This window comes from Pleurodeles waltl, chromosome 4_2 (genome assembly GCF_031143425.1).
Source record: "Pleurodeles waltl isolate 20211129_DDA chromosome 4_2, aPleWal1.hap1.20221129, whole genome shotgun sequence".
In the NCBI taxonomy this organism is placed as follows: Eukaryota; Metazoa; Chordata; class Amphibia; order Caudata; family Salamandridae; genus Pleurodeles; species Pleurodeles waltl.
The window spans coordinates 1,039,607,923-1,039,622,399 of record NC_090443.1 but is presented as its reverse complement, the minus strand read 5'-3'; the positions used below and the strand labels follow the sequence as shown (position 1 = coordinate 1,039,622,399).

The 14,477-nt window shown below is 43.5% G+C and overlaps 1 protein-coding gene across 1 annotated transcript in view; it reads left to right on the top strand.

Annotated features, from left to right (window-relative positions):
• The first annotated feature begins 12,420 nt into the window (after positions 1-12,420).
• The window catches only part of LOC138293678 (N-acyl-aromatic-L-amino acid amidohydrolase (carboxylate-forming)-like), a 30,897-nt gene continuing 28,840 nt past the window's right edge, over positions 12,421-14,477 (top strand). Inside the window, exon 1 of the mRNA XM_069232983.1 lies at positions 12,421-12,510. The gene's annotated coding sequence lies outside the window, so the exon portion shown is untranslated. The remainder of the gene's footprint in view (positions 12,511-14,477) is intronic.

Below are 14,477 nucleotides of genomic sequence, written 5' to 3'. Positions count from 1 at the left end.
GTTCTCCAGTTCAGAATCCATTTTATGACATCGATCATTCCTCATCCATCATTCTTCATGCTATATCAATCATTCCTTGTCCACCATCATTACTTCATCAGTAATCCATCATTACTAATTCATCATCTATCATCCATGATCCATCATCTATCATCCATCATCAGTCATTCATTATTTATCATTCATCAGTCTTTATCCATCCTCAGCCATCCCTGGTCCACCATCCATCAGTCTTCATCCATCAATATTAATCCATCATCATTTCACATCCATCATTCCTCACCTGTCATGCACCATCTATCATTTATCATTGCTAATCCATCACCCTTTGTGACATATCCGTCATTTCTTGTCCACCATCCATCATTCATCATCGATCGTCCATCATCCATCAACATTCATCATCAATCATTCATTATTTATCACCCATCATTCTTCATCCATCGTCCCTAGTCCATCTTCATTCCTCATCCGTCATCTTTCTTGATATGTCTATTGTTCCTTGTCCACAATCCATCATTCCTAATTCATCATCTATCATCCATGGTCCATCACCAATCATCCACTATCCATCATCAATCATCCCTGATCCATCATCCATCAGTCTTCATCCATCATCCTTAATCCATCATCATTTCACATCCATCATTCCTCACCTGTCATCCACTATCTATCATTCATCATTGCTAATCCATCGCCCTTCATGACCTAGCCATCGTTTCTTGTCCACCATCCATCATTCTTCAGGCATCATCTATTGTCCACTATCAATCATCATCCATCATCAATCATTCATTATTTATCATCCATCATTCTTCATCCATCTTCCCTAGTCCATCATTATTCGTCATCTGTCATCCATCGCCCCATCCATCATCCATCATTGCTCATCCATTCATCAATAATTTCTCTTAGCCGCAGCTCTGGGTATACAAAGCCTCTAGATGCCAGAAGGATTGTTCACTGTGAAATTCACCATTCTAGTGAACTTATTCTAGCTTTCATATTCCCATCCTGACATCCTAGAGTGGACCAGGTCTTCATGGTTATTCTTAGCTATCGCTGTATCTACATCTGTTGACATTACTCCTCTTGATACTAGGTGAGAGCCGAGAGTAATATATAATCAACACTTTCTATCACTTCTATCACAAGCTACTGGTGAAAATTAATATTACCCGAGGGGAGCATAAAAGATTTCAGTGTAGGCATTGTTGATTTGAGTAGTGCAGGAGGAGCACAACCTACATCACATCTGGTCCCATTGTAGTACCCTCCTACTGTTTGAGGTAGTAACATCCTACAAAGCTACCCACAAGCGAGAGCTAAACACAGAAGTGATAAAAAGTTAGTAACCAGAAACAGTATCAGAAGTCGCCGTTGACGGGCTGAGGTCTACATACAAGATCAAGATAGTCGATGAAGATAAGGTCTCGGGTACCGGAAAACGCACTCTGGGAGATGGCACAGCGACGTGTGGCACTGGCCCAAGGCTGCAAAGAAAGAACCAAAAGTTATTGGGAGTTGTACAAGTTGGTAGAAGGATGTGACCTTGTGATCCATTTTGGCAAGTGCAGTTGGAAAGAGCTATGGTTTGTCAGAACCCTTTTGTGTGGGTCCTGGGGGCAGTCATGGTGGGTGGGGCATTCTACAACTGCTAGTCCATGACCAGACCTACTATAGCGCTTAAAACTGGGTTCCAAGAATCCTCTTCAGCTACTGACCCTCACAGTGGAGGAACAAGCAGGCTTCTCATGCAGTTAGTGTCCAAATTCAACAATCTCCCAATATAGCAAATTAACAGCTGTCCAATCAAGTGTTTATATAGATCAGAAAGATCCATTGTTATCCACTATGCAATACTACACAAAAAGGTGTACACATGTGCAGGTTTATGGTGAAAGTACACGAAAATGTGATATCTATGATGTGTAGGTCAGTGTCCAGGGGCACCTGATCTCAGTTCACTTTGCAGTTATCCCTCAGTCCTAGGCCCACATGTAAGCTTAGACCCAAATCACTTCCGGTTTACCTGCTTTCATGGCAGTCGAACCCGGTGCGAGATCCTCGCCATGGCGTGCTGCCTGAGGTCCCCTACATTTCTCCTAATGGGGCCAGGAATGCTCTCGGTGTTGCGAATGGTCTTTAGATACAGCAGCGAGCTATGGAGGCACAAACACACCCTGCTCTCTCAGCACACCAAGGGGGGCTCCCAACTCTCCTCATGCAGCAGATGCAGGCTTCCAGGAGATGTCCCCTCATCTATGGGATAATTACTGTCAGCATCACCTGCCTTGGATCACAAGAATTCCCTACACTCTGTGGAATGCCACCTCAGATCACTCAAGATTTCTGAATCCTCTTTTGGCGGTTTGAGTCCCTTTCTACTAGTTCTCTAGACAGGAAATGCTGATCCCACTGTCACTGTTCTGGAACTGGCTTGAGGAAGTTTAATCAGGGCAGACGCCATCTTTATTCACTGGTGATGGTTCCACAGCAGGGAATGATGAGGGGCGTTTGCAAGTGTGGCCCCCAAGCAAGAGCACAATGAGGAGTAAAGACCTTGCACATGGATCTAGTGCATCTCAAAGCCTAGGAAGGCCAGCAATACACTTTGCTACTTGGGCGGGGCAGTGGTCCGGCCTTCATCTTGTGTCTGCTTCCGCAATCTGAAATTGATCCCACTGTCACTTACCTGCCATGCAGCCCAGTCTCACTGGTCACCTTGTACTCTCTGTACTCACATGCCACGCACACGGAATGTCAGCACAAGAACCCAGTCATAGCGCTTTAATGGAATTTTTACTAACCAAACCTGTAGCTTATTTACTTGCCACCAGCAGCAAGGACAGAGGTCCTGCCTGGTACTACTGATTCAGAAATGCTTTGCTGCCACCATTGCTAAGAGGCTAGAGGCCAGTTCAGGGACACTAGTCCCATGCATTAAGGAAGACACCCTTGGTTAGCTTCTCCAGACCCGCTCTGGATCTCATTACCTTTACTGGTAGCAGGCCTCAGGATTCTCGCATATTGTCGCACATGCTGATCACAAAAAATCAGGATTACGGTAGAAACTAACAGTTGAGTAACTTAGGACATGGGTTCATGATCCCAAAGCCATGTAGGGAGCATTTCCCTCCTAACACTGTCCTTGAGCACTAAACCACTGATTAAGGCCTTTCAGAAAGGCAAACCTTAGCTCATCAGCAGGAATGTCTACATAACTAACTCTCACAATTCTATCAAAATGTCATCTTCCAATTTAGTAACATTGTCATGCATTGCTGAGTAAATAGCACACTTGTTTAATAAAGATCTCTGATATTCATACTGACTTTCAGTAACTAATAAAGTATTAAATAAACTCACTTGTAAACTTCTCACACAAATCACCCAGACTGGAGTCCATTCTACAAGTTTCCGAAACTCTGCAACAGATATGCTGTGTTCAGTTTATGGTCATTTTAGGGCAAGGAGAGTCATTACTCATTCCCTTTTCATGCTGGAATAATTGTTTGAGAGGCGTACATTGTCTATGAATCACTCTTTCTTGTAGACGCCTCATGGACATGAGAGGGGATGTGTAATCTACAGATCTCGCTTCTATTTTGGCTTCATGGTCTTACTGGAGGACGTAGGTTTTACAGCTTGCTTAGTTCTTTGATGAACTTGGGGTCTCAGAGGATATTCGCTCTAAAGACCTCTGTTCTATGGTGGCTTTAAGGTCTTGTTAGAGAACACAAAATCTATAGATTAATCTGCTGTCAGTTGGCTTCATAGACCAGTTAGAGGTTATGAGGATCTATTGATCTACCAGTTCCAGGTTGACCTTGTGTTCTTATTAGGTGGTATAAAATCTATAGATCTTTTTGTTCTATGTTCACCTCATGGTCTAATTAGGGGGATATAAAATCTTTAGATCATGCTGCTCTATATTGCCTTATGGTATTGTTGAAAGACACAACAGGCCTTATGTACGATGTGATCGCATAAGGCGAATTTTACTTTTTGCAACTGCGGAATGGTCTTTTCCAATATACCATCCCTAATTTGCGAGCCGGCATGCAATTACTGACTCTCAAAATAAAGCTTGCGACTTGCAATTAGGAAGGGGCGTTCTAAGAGAGTTCCTTCCTAATTGCGAGTCACAGTGGCATGTATAATTGTTTTGTGACCGCAATTGCGGTCGCAAAACAACTGCAATTACCACCAATTTAAATTGGTGGTAATCCATCCTCAAACAAGAAGGGGTCTCCATGGGATCCCTTCCCCTTTCTGAATAGAAGCAAAAATATTTTTTCTGAGCAGTTAGTGGTCCCAGGAACTACTGCCTACTCTGAAAAAAGGAAAATAAAACTTTTAATTTTTTTGTTTGAAATGCATCCAGTTTTCCTTTAAGGCAAATGGGTTGCATTTAAAAAAAATACTGCTTTATTTAAAAAGCAGTCACAGACATGGTGGTCTGCTGTCTCCAGCAGGCCACCATCTCTGTGAGTGCGACCATTCCCAATGGGGTCGCAAAATGCGACCTATCTCATTAATACTGATGAGGTAGATCATATGCGATCCCATTGGGAATCGCAAACAGTGAGATTAAAACTGTTGTACTTTCCAGATTGCGAGTCGCAATCTGGATGGTCGTACATCGGGCCCAATATCTCTAGATCTGTTCCATATTGGCCTCATGGTTGTGCGGGAGGTCATGGGATCTATAGATCTGTCTGTTCGATATCTAAAATACTTTGCTCTCTTTGCACTATGTGGATTTTGTGGTCTCACTGAAATACACAGCATCTCTATATCTCTCGCTTCTACCGTGGCCTCATGGGTGTGTGAGAGGATACGGGATCTATAGATCTCTGGGTTTTTTTGTTTGATCTTGCGAGGTCACAAAGAGTCTCTAGACTAGGGGTGGGCATAACTCGAGTAATTTTGTGTGTGTAATCCTGTGGAATTTAGAATTCTGTAGGATTACGCGGAATTACGTGAGAAGAGTAATTCTGTGTCTCTTATCACAAAAATGCATACTACAACCAAAACGGACGTGAGGAGGCATTTTTCACTGATAAATAGTGCTACATGCAATAGAACTCAAATAGCGAGCGTGGGCAGCCACTCATGTGAGGAACCAGTCACGTGAGCAGCCACTCGTGTGAACTAAATGTGCTCTTGGAGTTGAATTTTCCTCCTAATTTACTCCCAGAGATTTAGCACTATTTTCTTACCACAAAATGCACCCTCATGTCCAAAATGGATGCAAGGATGCATTTTACACTAGGAAATAGCATTAAATGCAGCAGAACACGAATAGCGAGCACAAATGGACACTCACACTTGCTAAATGTGCTCTTGCGGTAGGAGTTTTTCACCTAAATTACTCTTAACAATGAAATGAGGAGTAGTTGTGTTGCTATCGTTAATTCTGCGTCAAAGAGTAATACAGAATTACCGTAATAACTCAGATTATAATTGAAGTTCCCCAAGGCCTACTATAGACCCCACCCTCTTAGTTTTATTTCAGTCTCATGAGAGAGTTCCCTCTCCATAGATTCTTCTATTTTATGTTGGTTTCATGATTTCATGAGAGAGACTACCAGCCACAGTCTCTGTGTTTTATACTGAAATCAGGGTGATTGGAGGGCAAGGTGTGTCTAGAAATCTCTCCCTTCTGTGTTGCCCTCCTAGTCTTGTGAGAGGATTAGTGCCCATACTTTGTTTACTTTGAAAGAGGTTCCTGGGTCTTTAGAAAAGATTGGGGCATATTTACAAGCCCCTAGTGCCACCTTGTGCCGCCCTAGGGTAACTTTTCTTTAAGCAAAGGTGGTGTTACGGAGGCCTTTCTCCCACTCCGTATTTACAAAGTGGCACAATGTATGCATTGCGCCACTTTGTAAACCCTTGTGCCACATTATGCCTGTGCCAGGCATAATGTATGCAGGGGGGGGGGCGTTCCCACGCAGGGAGGCCACAAAAACGGCACAGTGAAATTTACATTTCACCTCGCCAATTTTTCCATCATTGTTAACGCCTGCTCACAGCAGGTGTGGAAACGACGCACCCAATCTAATCAGTGGCCCCCGTGCTTTGCTGTGTAGCGTTTGACAATAGCACAGCAAAGCACGACATTAGCATCAAAACTTCTGACACTGTTGTCCTAACGACTAACATGGTGCGACATATTGTAAATACGGGCAACCGTGGCGCCGTTAGGTGGGACAGGGGCGACGCAAGAAAAGTGGCGCATTGGGACCGATACGCCGCTTTCTTGTAAATATGCCCCATCGAGACTGCAGGTATCTCATGTTAGTTTTAAGATGTGATGAGAAGACATCCTCAGTAGATCCTTTGGTTTGAGGTTCAGCGGATCTCTGTATTTTATGATCTGCTTGATGGCAATGCCCTGAGGCATGGGCAGTATATTTTGACCAGCTGTAGGCAGAGAGAGAGAGCTGCTCACTGATGAACCAGGGCAGAGAGAGTACCCAGAGGCACAGGATGTTATGCGCTCTGCCTGCTGGGAACTGTAGTTCTTGTGGACAGAATGGATTGGGACAGGGTTTTTATGTGGACTTGTACCCACCACGAAGGGCAGTACTGACGGTACAGGTATGCACCCGCGTTATCTGCCCTGAAGGGCCACTAAACATGGAGCTGGACGTTCATGACTGGCCTAGCCCTCCAAGGCCAGAGAAGCACTCTGCAGAATGAGGATGAGATGAGTGAACTGAAAGTAGGCTCCAGAAGAGACCCAGGAGGTTTCAAAGACAGGCAGCTCCTGGCAGTCACTGCCTGCTCAGACCAAGCTGCCAATGACTGACACTTTCCGCCTTCTCTGCTCTGGAAGTCAGAGTGCAAGCCCCGGGAGCTGCTCTCATTGTGGGAGATTGGGAGGATGAAGGTCAGACAGTCCCTGCCTCTCCCTCAGCTCTAGTAAGTGGATCTGCTCCTGTAGAGAGGCTGGGATGGGATCCTATGGCATCCTTTGTCACACTGCATGACAGTGGCAGAAAGAAGGGGGCTCCTCTTCCTCTGAGCACAGCCTGTGCCTCTCTCACTCCACTCACAACTGCAGGCCCAGAGGGAGGACTGAGCCAATGCAGCTGAGCTCTGTAATGTGGAAGGAAGCTGCCTCCATCAGTGATTAGGGCTTGCCACCACTTCATTCACTTCAATGAACTTATGTTATGTCATGTTATGTTATTTTATGATATGCTATGTTATGTAACGCTATTTTATGTTATGCTATGTTATGTTATGCTATGTTATATTATTCTATGTTATGTTATATGTTATGCTATGTTATGCTATGTTATGCTATGTTATGTTATGTTATGCTATGCTATGCTATGTTATGTTATGTTATGTTATGCCATGCCATGTCATGTTATTTTATGCTATGCTATGTTATGTCATGTTATTTTATACTATGCTATGCTATGCTATGTTATGTTATGGTATGCTATGCTATGTTATGCTATGCTATGTTATGCTATGCTATGCTATGTTGTTATGTTTTGTTACGCTATGCTATGCTATGTTATTTTATGCTATGCCATGTTATGTCATGTTATTTTATGCTATGCTATGTTATGTTATGGTATGCTATGTTATGCTATGTTATGTTATGTTATGTTATGCTATGCTATGCTATGTTATGCTATGTTATGCTATGCTATGTTATGTTGTTATGTTTTGTTACGCTATGCTGTGCTATGCTATGCTATGTTATTTTATGCTATGGTATGTTGTTATGTTATGTTACGCTATGCTATGCTATGTTATGTTATGTTATGTTATGCTATACTATGTTATGCTATGTTACGCTATTCTATGCTATGTTATGTTATGCTATGCTATGTTATGCTATGTTATACTATGCTATGTTATGTTATGCTATGCTATGCTATGTTATGCTATGTTATGCTATACTATACTATGCTATGATGCTATACTATTCTATGTTATGCTATGTTATGCCATGTTATGCTATGTTATGCTATGCTATGTTATGTTATGCTACACCTGGCTGATGAGGGGTGGTACCCAGAAGCCGGTCCCAGGATGCCTGTTTCTAGTCCAGGGAGGACCTGGCTTATCAATTCAGGCTGGACTATTCCCATGGGCAGCAGGGTCAAGACTGATTTGCAAACTGGGGTGATGTGGCAAGCAAAATAACAATGGGTTAAACCCTAATCTGTGACTGGGGGTGAGTGTTTGAAACGTTTCAACACACCGTCCATCATTTTATTTTGTGGTGTTGCTATGTGCGCTGTAAGTGGCTAGGGTATGCCCAGACGTGGGTCCCTTGCTTGCTGTGCCACTGGATTCAAGCTAGCCTGGCTGATAAAGGGTGATACCCCAAAACCAGTCCCAGGATGCTTGTTTCCAGTCCAGGGAGGACCTGGCTTGGCAGTGCGGGCTGGACTGTTCCCATGGGGAGCAGGGTCAAGACTGATTTGCATGTGGCTGGGTCCACACTGAGGTGACGTGGCAAGCAAACTAACGATGGATTAAACCTAGATCTGTGACTGGGGGTGAGTTTTTTAAAAGTTTCAACACACCATCCATCATTTTATTTCGTGGTGTTACATTTGAGCCAGCCATAGGTCCGCACTTCTTAACGTACCTGGATATAGATTGTAGAATGCTGGGTGGGCGTCTGCATATCGGTGGGCTGGGAACTGTATATTGTACCTCAAGGTGCAATTATCTTTCCTGGTTCGATTCCAGGGCTGTAGGATGATGTAGTTATCTTGGAAATAACCATGTTTTCAACTCTCTTCTGAAGTGTACATGCTCCTGAGTGCTTCAAATCTTGGCTGGTAGCGAGTTTCGGAGGTTGGCAGCTTGTGCTGAGAAAGCAGTGAGTGACTCATAGATTCTTTGTAGGAAGGTGGTGTGACGATCTGTAGTGGAAGCCCAGAGCACAGTGTCCTGTTGGTTTGTGTTGCTTGAATTTAACTTGTAGACATGTTGATCCTTTTCCTCTGCGGACGATGCAGAGGGCCTTGAACATTGCCTCTCTAGCTACCGGTAGCCACTGGAGGGATTGCAGACTGGAGTCAGGCGTTCTCTCAGGTCAGGGTGGACAAGACGTCTTGCGGCAGCATTTTGGATTAATTGCATTTTTTGTGTAATGGAACTGGATGCACCAAGATTTAGGCTGTTTGCATAGTCAAGCTCAGAATTTTTCAGTGTGAGAAAGGTCGTAGCTTTTGTTGGTGTCCAAGTCATGGGAAGATGCGTTGCAGTGTTTTAGTGTTTTTACTGTGTAGCAGGTACTCCTCGTTACCTTGTTGACGTGTAGTATCAAGGATTGCTCTGAATCTATGGTTACCCCTAAGTTTCAAACTTGTCTTGATGATGTTGGGGGTAGGGGCACCTCAAGATCCTTGGGCCATTTGTAGTAGGCTGGTATTTTTGTGGTTGTCTGTCTTTGCGGTGTTGAGCTTTAGTTAGTTACTCATCATCCATGTATTTATGGTACAATGGCAATCATTGAGTTTTTAGTTGTAGAGGTCTTCAGGCCATCCATTTGTTGAATAATAGAGGAGATATGACCCCCCCCCTTAGGAATGCTGCAGTGTTCGGTGTTAGGAGCTGATGTTAAGGTGGTAGGTATCACACTTTGTCTTTCTTCGAGGTAAGAAGCAATCCATTTTAGAGCATTTTCACCTGCTCTGAAAGGATGGAGTCTCCGTAGTAGCGTGTGGTGGTGGACAGCGTCAAACGCTGCTGGTTGTTCCAGAAGCAATAGAATGCCCTCTCGATTCTTGTACACTCTGAGGTTTAGGTCACTCCAAGTTGAAATGATGGTTGATTCTGAGTCTCTGCCTGGTCTGAGGCTTGATTGCTGGTCTGAGATGTGGTAATTGTTTTTTGTCAATTTTGAAAGATGAGTAAACACTGCTCTTTCCATTTTTTTTCTTGTAATGGACCATTTGACATTACTCTGTAGTCTCCTGAGTCACATAGACAGGAGGTTTTCAGCTTGAGTAGAACGAACCGTCTTCTGTAGTAAGGTTCTAGCTACCTCCCTGCACAGGGTGTGGGAAGGGCGTCTTTACAATTGTTTGAAGGTGTTGAATCTAAATGTGATCTTCATGGTTTTCTTGCAACTGTAGTGTTGGGAATTCTTTTTTCTGAGAGGCTATAGAAAGTATTTAGAGTTGAAGGTTGCTTGTCTCTCTTTTTATGGTGGATGGATCATGTGCAGCGGTGGTGTCCTCTAGGGTCCCTATAAGGTAATTTTCTATCTTCTTAGTTTTGCAGGTCAGTTCCATGACATTTTGTCACCGAAGGCTTGCAATTGTGATGTTTCTGCACTTTGGCACTCTGGATTGCAGACGTCTGCTGATGCTGTGGTTATATACAAAACCCGTCATCTGAACACGATTGTGTAGATTGTATAGAGGTCCCGTAGTCTGTAGATCCCTCCATTCTATTAATGATCCTTAGACAGGGCTGAGAATCTACGCATTCCCCCTTTTACATTGGCTTTAGGATTCCTTAGGAGGACACAGCATCACTCAATTGATGGTTATCAGTCTCTTGAGACTGTGGAGTCTATGGATCCACTTGGTCTGTTGATTTCATCGCCTCGTGAAGCGTCTGAGTCTATTGGTCCGTGTGTTCTTTGTTGATTTTGTGGTCTCCTCAGACAATCTAGAGTTAACGCCTTCAGGTGTTTGTTGATTTTCTAGCCTCATCAGACATGGGTCCATGTGTTATTTGTTGATTCAGTGGTCTAATGAGGCAAAGCAGAGTCTATTGATAAGTATGAGTTGTCGATTTCATAGTCTCACCAGACAATGGAGAGTCGATGCATCCATTTGTTCCTTGGCAATCCAATGGTCTCATCAGAAATGTGGGTCTAGGGGTCCATGCTGATTTCATGGTCTCATCATGAGGCAACTGAGTATGGGCCCACGGGTTCCTTGTTGATTCCATGGTCTTGCGGGACAATGAACAGTTTATTGTCACTTGTCCTGGGAATCCAAATGCTGAAAACATCCAAATGGACTTTACAGTATTTTGGGCAATGCCCCCAGACCCAGTAACTATCCTTCCAGCGATCAAGGTAATTGCCTCCTCGGATGTATTTGAATAATGACTTTTAAAAAAATCTACTTTTTGAACAACACCTCCCTTCGGGTACCGCTAATCTGAGGACCTGTTGGGCACCCCGAAAATAAAAATCTGCCAACCCTGAATTCTCTGTTTTGCTGAACACCCGGGATTTCAATGCTCATTCCTTCCATCTAATTTATCTTAGAATATTTCTCCCCCATTATCAAGTGTTCTCCAGAGGTTCTTTGCACTTCGGTTTTCTACATGCTATATTGATTTACTTGTCTTCATTTGCATTATGTTGGTTACGTCCTAATTTTTTTTTGTAAAGCACCGTGACACCCCAGAGGTCTGGCCCATGCTATAGAAAAGCATGAAATAAATAAATATTGATCAACATGTGCGCTGTAGATTTCAATGTCTTGACAAGCAATGGAGAGTGGATGGGCCCATGCGTTCTTTGTTGAGTTCATGTTCTCGTGAGGCAACTTATTCTATGGACCAAAGTGTTCTTTGTTGATTTCATCGTCCCGCGAGGCAGTGCTAAGTCTATGGATGGATGCATGATTTGTTGAGTTCATGTTCTCGTGAGACAATGGAGTCTATGGAGCAGAGTGGTGTTTGTTGATTCCATCGTCCCGCGAGGCAGTGCTAAGTCTATGGATGGATGCATGATTTGTTGAGTTCATGTTCTCGTGAGACAATGGAGTCTATGGAGCAGAGTGGTGTTTGTTGATTCCATCGTCCCGCGAGGCAGTGCTAAGTCTATGGATGGATGCATGATTTGTTGAGTTCATGTTCTCGTGAGACAATGGAGTCTATGGACCAAAGTGTTCTTTGTTGATTCCATCGTCCCGCGAGGCAGTGCTAAGTCTATGGATGGATGCATGATTTGTTGAGTTCATGTTCTCGTGAGACAATGGAGTCTATGGAGCAGAGTGGTGTTTGTTGATTCCATCGTCCCGCGAGGCAGTGCTAAGTCTATGGATGGATGCATGTTTTGTTGAGTTCATGTTCTCGTGAGACAATGGAGTCTATGGACCAGAGAGGAGTTTGTTGATTTCATCGTCCCGCGAGGCAGTGCTAAGTCTATGGATGGATGCATGTTTTGTTGATTTCTCGGTCTGCTCAGGCGATGGAGAGTCTCCAAAAGCCTGTGATGTAACAGCCCACCTGGCCTCATGGCTGTCGAGGAGTCTGTCCATCACTCGCTTCTATGATGGGCTCCTTCCTGCCTTTCTATTTCGGACCCGCGGTCTCGTGGTCCACGCTTCTCTTTGTGGAAGTAACCTCTTATTTGCTGAAACATCCTCCATGCGTCTTCCTCCTTCGGCTTTCACTTCCATGTGGCGTTAGTATAAGTAGGCTCGAGCCATGTTTCTGGTGTCTTTGCTTGAGAGTTGGACGTCTTCTGTCTTTCCACTCACCGGCTTCTGATCAGTGAGTATTGTCTTTTTTTAATAAGTCTCTCCCGTGATCTTCTCACACTCTCTATCTTATTATCCCCCTGTGCGCTGATCTATCCTCATCTCCACCTCTGTCTCTGCGTCTCCTTGTCTGTCCAGATCTACTGATCACTGAGTCTCTGCCTCCGTCCTCGCATCCACTGTATTCGTGTCTCTACCGCTCTGCGACTTCTTATCTGCTTTCATATGTATCTCTGTGCTTTATCTGTCTCTAAATCATCTGTGCTGCCTGCCTTTCTTTCATTCTACCATCCTCTGTCATCCTGTCTGTCCGTGACTCTTTGCCTCTATCTTCTCTGTTACTCTGCCAAAATTTCACATCTGAGTTCCTGTCTTTGTATCTGGTATTTCATACTAGTCTCTGTCTCTTTTGTCTGTCTTCCTCAATTGCCAGGCTATCTATCTATCTATCTATCTATCTATCTATCTATCTATCTATCTATCTATCTATCTATCTATCTATCTATCTATCTATCTATCTATCTATCTATCTATCTATCTATCCATCCATCTATCTATGTGTCTATCTATCTATCTATCTATCTATCTATCTATCTATCTATCTATCTATCTATCTATCTATCTATCTATCTATCTATCTATCTATCTATCTATCTATCTATCTATCTACCTACCTATCTCTTTCTCTCTCTATCTATCTATCTATCTATCTATCTATCTATCTATCTATCTATCTATCTATCTATCTATCTATCTATCTATCTCTCTATCTATCCATCTCTCTATCTCTCTATCTCTCTATCTCTCTATCTATCTATCTATCTACGTGCCTATCTATCTATCTATCTATCTATCTATCTATCTATCTATCTATCTATCTATCTATCTATCTATCTATCTGTCTATCTATCTGTATGTCTATCAGTACCTTTTAACTTTCCCATCTACCCCTCTAAGCTTCGTTTACAGGTGTCTCCCATCCCCCGTTCGCTGCTCCCCTCCGACCCCTCCTTCCATCTCTCACTCATCCTGCCGCAGTGTTTTTTTAGTTACTTTACTCCGTGCTTTTTAAACCCCTACCTCACCCTCTGTTTACTTCTGTTGTGCAGTTACTTGTGTTATAAAGTGATAAAAAGAATTGCTGGTGTCTCAGTGCTGCAGTGGTGGTGAATGCATAACACACCGCTCACTGCATAAGTGATAGTGATAGCTTAACTCGTGTTTGGGGGCCTGGATTTGGGGTTTTGCACAAGTTAAAGTGATCGGTTAAGTCTTGTTTGGAGCATGGATTGGAATCTTGCACAAGTGATAGTGATATCTTAACTCGTGTTTGGATCCTTGGTCGCAGTCTTGCACAAGTGATAGTGATATCTTAAATTGTGTTTGGATCCTTGGTTGCAGTCTTGCACAAGGTATGGTATTTTATATCTTGTTTCAAATCAAGGTTGGGATCCTGCACAATCTGTAGTGATAGCTTAAATCTTGCTTCGTCCTGGGTTGGGGTCTTAAACACGTTTTAGTGATAACAGCTGCCTTTTTCGGCCTTGGTTGGGGGGGTTTGCACAAGTTATAGTGATAGAGTAAGATTTGTTTAGGGTCTGGGTTGGCGTCTTGCACAAGTGATAGTGCTAGTTTATGTCACGTTTGGGGCCTGGATTAGGGTCTTGTGAGTCTTGGTTGGGAGCTGGATTGGGACCTTGCACAAGTTACAGTGATAGCTTAAGTCACGTTTGGGGCCTGGGTTGGAGTCTTGCACAAGTTATATTGATAGCTTAAATTGTGTTTGGGGCCTGGGTTGGGGGTCTGCAAAAGTTATAGAGATATCATAAGTCATGTTTGGGGCCTGAGTTGGGGGTTTGCACAAGTTATAGTGATAGTTTAACTCGTGTTTGGGGGTGGGTTAGGGTCTTCCGAGCCTAGTTCGGGGCCTGGATTGGGGTCTTGCACAAGCTATAGTGACAGTTTATTGTTTGTCTGGGG